This window comes from Primulina eburnea, chromosome 1 (genome assembly GCF_022965805.1).
Source record: "Primulina eburnea isolate SZY01 chromosome 1, ASM2296580v1, whole genome shotgun sequence".
Lineage (NCBI taxonomy): Eukaryota > Viridiplantae > Streptophyta > Magnoliopsida > Lamiales > Gesneriaceae > Primulina > Primulina eburnea.
In genome coordinates, this window is record NC_133101.1 from 40,177,664 (window position 1) to 40,188,899 (window position 11,236).

An 11,236-nucleotide genomic window follows, 5' to 3' on the forward strand; every position below is an offset into this window, starting at 1 on the left:
TTTTGTCTTTAATGCTCTGATGCAACATCCATTATTGTCCTTTGACTGTATAATGGCTTTGTACCTTCACGTACAGCTGGAATCCACTTGAAAGATTTTTCTTCATGAATAACTGAAGGATTCTAACTGATGCTTTGAACTGGTCAATTGAACTGATCTTTCAGTTGGGCTGGTGAAATCAGTTGACTCTTCAGTGGAACTGATTTCACACTTCGTTCAGTTGGACTGATGAGCTGAGTTTCTTCATCAGTTGAACACTCCTTCTGTTGGCCAGGATTCTGAGGTTTTCCTGCTGAATCTCCTATCAACTGGACAATCAGGTGGACTGCTCAATTGACGTAACCAGTTAAACCGATTCATTTGTGCGATCAGTTGGGTCTTCAGTTTTGCGATGTAGACATATCGTGAGTGATCCTAGATGCTGCACACTAAGGTAGATCATTAGTAACACAATTAACAAGTTCTGTTATCATCAAAATCAAGATTGCGAACTTCAAAAGTTCCAACACTCGTAATTTAAATAAAATTCTAGATTGCATGCATTCAGGTTGCGTGATTTAAATTCCTGGAACTTACACATCATTTCTTGTATCTGTACGAGGAAACTGATGAAGAGAGGCTGCCAAACTTTTCTAATGAGCATTGTATCAGTATCTGAGCCAATCAGTTTGAGAGTGGAGGATGTCGATATCGTCAGAGATTTTTCTAGCGTCTTTCGTGAGGACGTTTCTTGCATTCCACCAGGCACATAGGTGAAATTTTCTGTGAGCTGATGTCGGGTACAGTGTCGATTTCTAAGGCATCATATAGTCTAGAACCTGCATAGATGAAAGAATAGAAAGATCAGATTCAAGATTTGCTGGACAAGGGTTTTATTCGCACAATTTTTTCCTCATGAGGCACACCAGTACTGTTTGTGAAGAAGAAAGACGGCGGCATGTGACTCTGCATCGATTATAGAGAAATGAACCGAGTCACAGTCAAGAACAAGTATCCTCCGCCCATGATCGAAGACCTAATTGATCAGTTTCAAGGAGCATCAGTGTTTTCGAAGATAGACTTTTGATCAGGATATCACCAGTTGAAGGTGAGAGAGTATAATGTGCATAAGACGGCTTTCAGGATGCGTTATAGGCACTATTAGTTTATGGTGATGCCCTTCAGACTGATTAACGCACCATTGATATTCATGGATCTCATGAATCACGTATTTCAACCGTAATTGGATCAGTTCGTCATAGTCTTCATAGATGACATTCTGATCTATTTTTAAATCAGAGAGGAGAACAGTTAGCACCTGAGGACCGTGCTACAGACTTTGAAGGACAGAAAATCGTATACCAAGTTCAGCAAGTGTGATTTCTGGCTAGACAGAGTGGCTTTCTTGGGCCACATTATTTTCAAGGATGAAGTAGAGGTTGATCCCATCAAGGTTGAGGCAGTCAAAGATTGGCCTGTGCCTAAGAGTGTGACCGAGATCCGCAATTTCTTGGGATTAGTTGGGTAATACGAAAAATTTATTCAAGGATTTTCTTCTATTGCGGTACCTATAACTGCCTTGATGAAGAAGAATTCCAATCATCCGGGGATCAGAGTGCTAAGAAAGTTTTGAAAAGCTGAATAAAGCATTGACTTCAGCGTCAGTTCTAGCTATGTCATCAGGGAAATGGGAGTATGTACTATATATAGATGCTTGGAACCTAGGTTTGGGTACAACTCTGATGCAGCATGACAGATTGATAGCCTATGCATCCAGACAACTGAAGGTTCATGAGAATAATTATCCGAATCATGACCTCAAACTAGAAGCAGTAGTATTCGCCCTGAAGATTTGGAGACACTATCTGTATGGGGAGAAGTGCAAAATTTTCACAGATCACAAGAGTTTGAAGTACTCATTCACACAAAAAGAGTTGAATATGATATAGAGGAGATTGTTAGAGCTGGTGAAGGACTACGACTGCAACATTTCCTACCATCAGGGTAAGGCTAATTTGGTAGCCAACGCACTGAGTAGGATGAATACATCAATTGCACAGTTGTCTATACAGAGACCATTGCAGAAAGAGATCCGGGTATTTGAGCTTGCAATTTATGCTAGGGGCGGTACTCCTAATCTTTCTACCTTGACAGTGCAGTCGAAGCTGAGAGATCGGATCCGAGCAGGGCAACCATCTAACGAGGAGTTACAAAAGTGGAGACAGAGGGATGAGTCCAAGGGTTTGAGACTGTAAACTGTTGAGGATAGCATAGTATGATATCACGACCGATTGTAGGTTCCTAATGGTGATTCGCTGAGAGAAGTAATTATGAGGGAAGCCCATAACACCCCGTACTCTATTCATCCAGGGAGTATGAAAATGTACAAGGATCTACAAACATTGTACTGGTGGCTGGGTATGAAGCAAGATATTTTGCACTTTGTGTCTGAGTGCTTGACATGTTAGCAGGTTAAGGCAGAGCATCAAAGACCTGCATGAAAGCTGAAACCTCTCTCTATCCCAGTGGAAATAGGAGAAAATCAGTATGGATTTTGTGATAGGGCTACCAAGTACCGTTGGAGGGTATAATTCCATTTGGGTGATAGTTGATCGGCTTACCAAATCAACACATTTTCTACCCATCAGGAATCTATCACCATGACTCGGTATGCAGAGCTGTACATCAGAGAGATAGTCAGATTGCATGGGATTCCAGTATCCATTGTGTCAGACAGGGACCCGAGGTTTACATATGCATTATAGAAGAGTCTGCATCAGTCATTGGGTACCAATTTGCTATTCAGTACGGCTTTCCATCCTCAAAACGACTGTCAGTCAGAGAGAGTTATTCAGATCTTGAAGGATCTTCTCAAAGCTTTCGTGATCGACTTCTAGGACAGATGAGAGCCGAAGTTACCTATCGTTGAGTTCACATGCAGCAACAGTTGCCAAGCATCTATTAGTATGGATCCATACGAGGCACTTTACGGGAGAAAGTTTAGATCACCTGTCTATTGGGATGAGTTAGGTGAAAGAGCAAATTTGTGTCCAGATATTGTCAGACATACTGCAGAGCTAGTGGTCAAGATCCGGGATTGGATGAAGACCACACAGAGACAACATAAGAGTTATGCAGATAAGCGACGTAGAGATCTAGAGTTTGCAGTAGGTCACCACGTATTTTTGAAAGTCACACCTATGAAGGGTGTGATGAGATTTGGTAAGAAATACAAACTCAATCCTAGATTCATAAAACCATTCGAGATCCTCGAGAAAGTGGGGACACTAACATACAGTTTTGCATTGCCGCCAAACCAGGCGGGATTTCATAACGTGTTCCACGTCTCAATGTTGTGTAAGTGCATGTCGAACCCTTCGCATGTGCTGAATTATAAGCCTCTACAGTTGACGCCGAACTTGTCTTTCCAAAAAAGACCTACCCAGACTTTGGACCGACATGAGAGGAGACTGCGGAACAAAGTGATCCAGATGGTCAAAGTCAAGTGGCTGAATCATTCCAAGTAGGAGGCTACTTGGGAGAACGAGTCAGAGATGAGGAGTCGCTACACAGAGTTTTTCGGAAGTTATAAATTTCGAGTACGAAATTAAATTTAAGGGGTAAGGAATTGTAAGATCTAGAAATTCAAACGACGTAACCTGACTGCATGCAAATCTAGGGATGCTTATTTAATTATTTTAAAGGCATGTTTTTGACTTGCAGTCTTGCACATGTGTTTTATTTTATGAATTACTAGATTGCATTTATTTGGGCTTTTAGTAGTATTTCGCATTCGAACGAGGAACGAAGACTGTGGACAGTTAAAAAAAATGTTTTTATTAAATAATTTTTTTAATTATTTAATATGTGATGAATTTTTATAGAATTTTCGAAAATGGGCCTTTTAAGCTATTTTTAAGCATTGAGTCATATTTTAAACAAGTAGAAGATTTTTAGCAAAGTGGAGGACTTTTTGAGGGTTCAGGTAATACTTTTTTAAACAAATTTAAACGAAATATTATGCGAGTATGCTATTGGGCTTGATGGGCCTATTTTAATGTATTTTGGGCCTAGACTCCTACACATTTTATGTTTAAAGCTATGAAAAAATAAACCCTAAAGTTTACTACCCTAAAACCGCACAACCTAACCCTAGCCACTTATTTCCTCTCTCGGCAGCCAACCTCCTCAATTCTCGGAGCAGTTTTGTGCATGTTTACAATGAAAATTCGGTAGAAACATCGCCCCATCCTCTGGTGTTCCTCCCTCGCTCCGTTAGTCATCGTTTTGCATACGTTTCTTCATTAAGGCACGTCTGATTCCCTTCTCTTTTCATCGATCACATCATATTAGGTTTTTCAAAATGTATTTGCATGATATATTGAGGATATAGTGTTATACGTCGGTTTTACTTGAATTTTACATGAAAATACGCATTTTTCTTGTCATGATTCTCACGTTTCTTGACTTATATTGAAGGGGCTGCCAAGACTCGAGGTTTAAGAGTGGTCTGATATTAGATATGAAGAAGCGTACGTGCTGCTCTTGAGATCGATGCAAGTCTAAGGGAGAACCAATCAATTCCCGTCTTTGTGACCCAGTTTTGGCGAGTTCGGGTGGTTCACGTGTATTCAAGATCATGGGGTTGAAGGTCATGGCTTGAGTACTGCAGGAAGGTTTGGTTGTGGTCTAGTATAGGTGTAGTGACCCGTTCCAGAATCACCTACTAATCAAAAACTAAGCATGCAATTAACCTAATTAACAAAAATCAGAGATAACAGCGGAAAAGTCAACAACAATACCGATTAACTAAACCAACCAGCTACTCAACGTCCTCCTCCTGCTCCTCCTGAGCTGTCCAACCTGAGGCCTGCCCCGTGGGAATGGGGTGTCCAAGAATAAACAAAACCGAGGACGTGAGCGATAAGAACGCCCAGTACAAAAGTATGAGTATACAGACCTATATGAAATGCACATGCTATGATCATGATACCGGGGTAGTCAAGAAACAGGAGTCACAAAAGGATCTCAACAATGCTCAGTCTAGAGGCGCCAAGTGGATAGTGCCGCGCGGTACACCTCTGGGTCACTGCATCCACTACAAGACAGACGTGGACCTAAAATGTCCCCGACCACCGAAGCCCTCCCGACCCGTCGGCCACTGTGTACTCTCGGTGTCCATGCGTCCACAAGACAGGGCTGAGCGGCCCCAAGATATAGCTTATCTCGAAAGAGATACAGCTCAACAGTAAAGGCTATCTCAAAGAAGATACGGCTCAACATGAAATGCAACGTGCAGTAATAAACGTGACATAATAGCATGCATCATATGACATATATCAATGCACCACATAATCATGCAACACATATAAGAATGTATACTCAACCAGGATATCTCGGATAGTACTTTCGTACCTCTATCACAGCAAGCCTAGCCTTACGCAACACCGCTAATCAGGTCTAGCACAAGCCTACGCATCAAAAAGCATACTCAATCAATACTACCATGCTCGACTAGCAAAACCAGTACTCCCTAGTACTACCAAAGGTTTAGGGTTTACCTTCGTCCGTCGACAGCCCTTTGATGTCGATTGCCTTGAAACTCAGGCGCCGCTACGCTACTACTCCTGGCAGCTCTTGGCTATCGCTCGACCAACAACTAACCCTAGAAACCTTCCAAATCCTCTCAACTATGAGGCAAAACTCAAGAAATTGGCAAGTCAAAATGAGGAAATCCGAGCACTATTTATAGGCCATGTTCGGATCCTCCGAACAACACTTCGGAACGTCCGAACGCTACGTGTCCATCGGCTCTTGACAGCTCATGATCGGATCCTCCGATCATACACTTCGGACCGTCCGAACATGCACGTGTCCAGCTGCTCTTGACACCTCATGATCGGATCCACCGAACCTACACTTCGGAACGTCCGAACTCCCACGTGTCGATCAACTCTTGACACCTAATGATCGGATCCACCGAACTCACTTCGGACCTTACGAACTCTTCGGTGCTTCCGAACCATCTTCGGTCCGTCCGATCATGACTCGGTCAAAATTACACATTAAACCTTCTTAATCACCATTAATCCGTTAATTACCCAATTTGGAATTCGGGCTACTACAATAGGTTTTTTCGAGCCTAGTCCGGACCGGGTGAGCGTAGGATGGTTTGGATTTGAGGTGGAAAACTGGGGTTTTTTCCAGCAGATTTGGCGTTGCGGCACTGCCCTTTTCGCGCTGCAACGCTTGAGCTTCGGCTCTTGTAGCACTGCAGCACTGATGCATGGCGCCTAGGTGCTTACAAGCGCCGCTACTCAGCCAGCGCCTAGGCGCTAGTCCTGCATTTGAGATTTAATGATTTTTGCGAATATGGTTCCTTTTGTGTGTTGATAGGTCAATGTGTCTGAGGTTATTTAGGGTTTAATTGGGTCATACAAGGTTTGATTAGGAGCCTCTGAATTATGATTTAAGTTTGGTTAAGTTCGGGCTGAATCAGAGACTCCGATCTAAGTTTTAAGCGAATTATAAAAGTTAAGGTTTGAGCTCGAGTTTACGTCTAAGAAATGGTTACAAATATGTTTTCAAGGAATTCGGTAAGTGTACCGATTTATGTTAGCATTCCTGACAATGCCCTGATAACTGTTTATGCATGTTTAAAATGTATATGTTAATTATGAATATGAATTTTAATGAAAATGCTGATAAATACGTTGCATGCTTGTTTTTAACGAAATGTATTTTTATGCATGAATTTTACAAGTGATGAATACGATGACATGTTTCAAAAGAGGTGAGTTGGTTGTGATTAATATGAACATGAACACGAACACGAACATGTAAAGCCAAGGCTCAGTGGACAAGTAAAAATGTCGCTGTTGTCCCCACCGCTGGGTACTGTGGTTATACATGGATGGATCCATCGACTTAGAGCTGATACGGAAATCATAACTAATGATATAAATTCAATAAAGAAAAATGAACACGTATATGTTGACACGATATGACATGATTTGAAATGAATATGTTTACGCTTATGTTTATACTTTGAAGATCATGAAACTTATGTTAATTATAGTATTTTTCACTGTTGCTTGATATGTATATGTACTTGTTATTACGGCTCAAGAGTGTTGAGTCTTTAGGCTCACTAAGTGTGTTTGTTGCAGGTGATCTGAGGATGTGGAGACTGGAAGCGCTGAAGAGTGAGTAAGTTGGAGTTGGGGGTGCACATGATAACCCGAGGACCTTGCTTTCTTTTGCATATTATGTTTAGGACTCAGGGGTTTTAAACAGTAGTTTGTCATGTTTATGATTTTGGTTTATGCTCTGGTGATGGCCAGAATTTTAGATATTCGTTGGTGTTCTTTTTATTAAAGATCAACTCCTCGATTTTGTCACATTTTAAGTTTTTCTATAACTAAAGTTATTTTTTTAGTCAGTGATTGGATGAATTTTAAAATGCATGATTAACTTATTTAAATGTTTATGAGCGTGTGTATTTTTTTCGGTCATAGCTTTATATATATAAGGTGAACTATCCATCATTTTCGAAATTATAGAAACTAAATCAATATTTAAAGAAGTCATATGTAGCAAAACAGTAAACCACGATCCCAAAAACTAAAAACAAAAAACAAAAAAAAAACAAAAAAAAAACAAAAAAACTAATTTTATTCCAAAGTTTATGCTAGGCAACTCCCAATTTGAAGAGTCGCGATGGAACGAAGCTTTATTTTGAGCAAAATGCTAAAATTCTTTTTTTTCTCACCTTTCATTTCTTCCGCTCGATTCTTTCGTTAATTATGTTGTTGTTATTGGTATACCAAACAAAATGGTACGCATAAGTTTTGCCTAACCGCCTTAAATCTCGTTCAAACTTGCTAATTCTTAGGCACGAAAGGCAAACAACCAATTCATATGCATCCAATAGCATTTTATTTAATAATTACAAAATAAACTTTAAAATTTAATTGATTATTTTTAAATTTAATTCATATTTTTAAAAAACTGAATATACTACTTTAAAATTTAATAGATTATTTTAAATTGAATAGATAAAGATTCGTGAGACCGTTTCACAAGAGACCTACTCAATTAAATTTTAACATGTGTCAACATTATAGAATTTAGTACCGTTATGTATTTTAGTTCTTTATTTGAAGTTAATCAATCCTTGATAATTGATTATGTCGTTTTTAACTGCAGTTGTCTTATTTAATTAGTTCAGATTATTAGTTCATAATATATTTATTTATTTTGTTTATCTTAAGTTAAGTGATAAAATATTTAATAATTAAATATTAATTTGTGTGAGATGGATATTTAAATCCGTTATCTATTTACTATAACTTGATATAATCAAGTTATTATATTTATTTTCAACCGATATCGATGGATTGAATGTCATCGATCCAAAAGTTGAGAAGAAGGATAGCCGCATGGATTAGAGCTCCAAATTAGAAGTATTATTGCAAGATATTGAAAAGGCATAACCTCTTCATAGAATCCGAAGTATCACCTCATTTAATACAAGTACATACTTTAATTTAAAGAGATCGGAAAATACTTATTCGATCGGATATTATTTTTAAAATTTATTTGAATAAATTCTAATTTAGTTTATTGTAATATAAAATGAGTAAGTCATGAATAATAAATATGAAATTGAGACGACTAAAAATAAAATAAATACAAGAGCCATCGTATCTTAAAACAATCCTCGCACTAAGCCGATCAATTAATTATATCTCCTCTCTTTCGTTCACTCACCCAGTTCAACACGTTCATCACCCACGCGCCTACCCCGTTACAGGTAGTCACGCACCTTACCGCCGCCACCAGTTCTGCCGCCGTCTCTACCGCCACCTGTAGTCACAGATTTTGTGTTGATGTTTTTCTCACATGCGCTTCCTACCTACACCCTTATTTATCCATCATTTCACTCCTCGGTAGCTCACCACACTCACGCCAGCAGGCACCTATCTTAATCTTATAGTTCTTCTGGGTATCAAATTTTGGCGGTGTTCGATTATTCTCTCTTGATTATCCGTTGGACGATTTCACCTCTCTTCGTAACAAAGTAACTGATTTTTTCCATTAATTTGATTGAGCTAAAGCGTGAAAATTGAATTTTCGGATGTGAGCTGAGAGACGTTTGGAAACTTCTTATATGCCTTGTAATTTTGCTCGGTTAGTGCCGTCGTCGTTTAATTTTGGTGTATTTCTCTGATGTTTCGCGTTTTAGGGTTCTGATTTAAGCTAAGGGATTTTTTTTGCCGAAAATTATATTTGTTTTTCTGTTTTCATGAATAGCGATGATTGAATTGTTGGATTAGCTAAAATTATTTTGGGATTTAGTTAAATAGATTCTTTATTTTAATAGTAATTATTTGCATGTTCAAAGGATGATGACGTCGTACCTTTTATCCAGGCAAAAGATAGTAAATGTGGATTAAATTGGAAAGTTGTGGTACCTGATGATTTTTTCATGAGGTCTTGTATTTAAACTTCGTTAGTAGTTTTTTCAAAGTAGATCCAAGATATTAGAACCTTTCTTTAATTTGATTTGTATCCATCGGCTATCCATTGGATTTGAAAAGTTCACGAGAATCACAACGCAAACATCTACATTTTGTTCATTTAGGACATGAAAAGTTATGTCTCGCTTCAAAAGCTAGGTCTTTGCCACCTAGGAATCTATGACATTTGTTCAAGCCAGTGTTCTCATACTGCTTTAGAAATTTATGTGTTTCTGGATTGAGAATATTTCATTCTCAGCGTCATTGCATGTGGAAGTTTTGCCCCATGTATGATCTGTAGCTATGATTGTTGAGTTTAAGGATTTATGGAGGTAGCTAAGACGCCCTAAATCTCGTGTTTTCATTTTCTTTTTTAATTTAGAAATGAAAAGGGCCTCAAACTACAATGCTGTAGTTCAAGTGCGGGATAATTGGCCCATCAGGAAATTACTCACGCTCTCTGATGTTGACGTCACTCATCCTTTCCTCACCTTGTCCCGGCAACAAGTAGAAACTCATATCGTGGCATACATGACACCTCAACAGCGGGAAATTTTAAGAGCAGAAAGCCAAGTGAGTTTTGATGCTCAGGATGATGATGCTTGTGAAATGTTTGTGATGAAATTGAAATGGCGTGGAAGCTACTATAATCTCATTGGAAAATGGGGAAAAGTAATCCGTGGAAAGGGACTGATGTTGGGCAGGAAATTAAACTACGATGGTGTTTGCACAATATTTGGTGTTGCGGGCATGCCAGGTGCGAAAGTGCACCGATTTGTGTGAAAATGTTAAAAATCTAACTTCTAAAAACAAACGAAAGTGAATTCTAAATTTGACCGTCGGTTCTAATCTCCTAAAACAACTATAACGCCAAAATGAAGAAAACTATTGGAATTTGAGGATTAAACCCCTGATATTGTTTATATTTTCAATAAACCGTAGGAATTTACAAGACATAAAAATATAACAAATAGAGTTGATGAAATCTAAAACGAGAAGACGTAAATTGCTAGAAATATGCTGGAAAGCTTGAAAAATTATTGCTTGAATATTGGAATTTTAGCAGAGTGCTTTTGCAGATTTGTCTGTAGAGTTGTGTTGTGTTTAGTCAGTGTTTGCCGATCTCTTTTCTCCCCATCGATGTGCCGTTTCACTCCACTCCCCCATGATTCACGTCCCCGATTTTCACGCCACGATCACAACCTCCCACGTTCTTCTCTCCTTTGGCGCTCTTGACCAGTTTTTGAATCGATAAAAATCCATCCGCCACACTTAACGGGCCTATACAATTTAATTGGGCTTGTGATTAATGTGGGCTTCATAATTAATTATTTTTAGCCCAAACAATTGCCCCCCGCAAGCATTGGCCCATTGGGCCAAAATGCTTGTATGTAACCAGGTTCAATTTAATTCATTTGTTTGGAGCGGCCCGTGAGCATTTGTTGTGAAGTGAATTTGTGACTTGGGCCAGGCCCAATTCTTTGTTGGATTTTTCACTCTCTTTCTGAATTCCCTCCCACAGATTCAAACCCAACACTTTCGGTCTTCTTTCTTCTTCATCCTTGCGTTCCCGCTCTTCGTCAAATCGCTCCCCGCTGCTAGTGTGGACGCAAGCCGCTTCGCTAGCCCCTTCTTTCATCGTCATCTAATTTTCTAAACGCCTTTTGAATTTCCTCCCCCATCCGAATCGCGCCTGCTTCCCGTTTTCTTCCTCTCGCTACTTTCATCCGTCTATT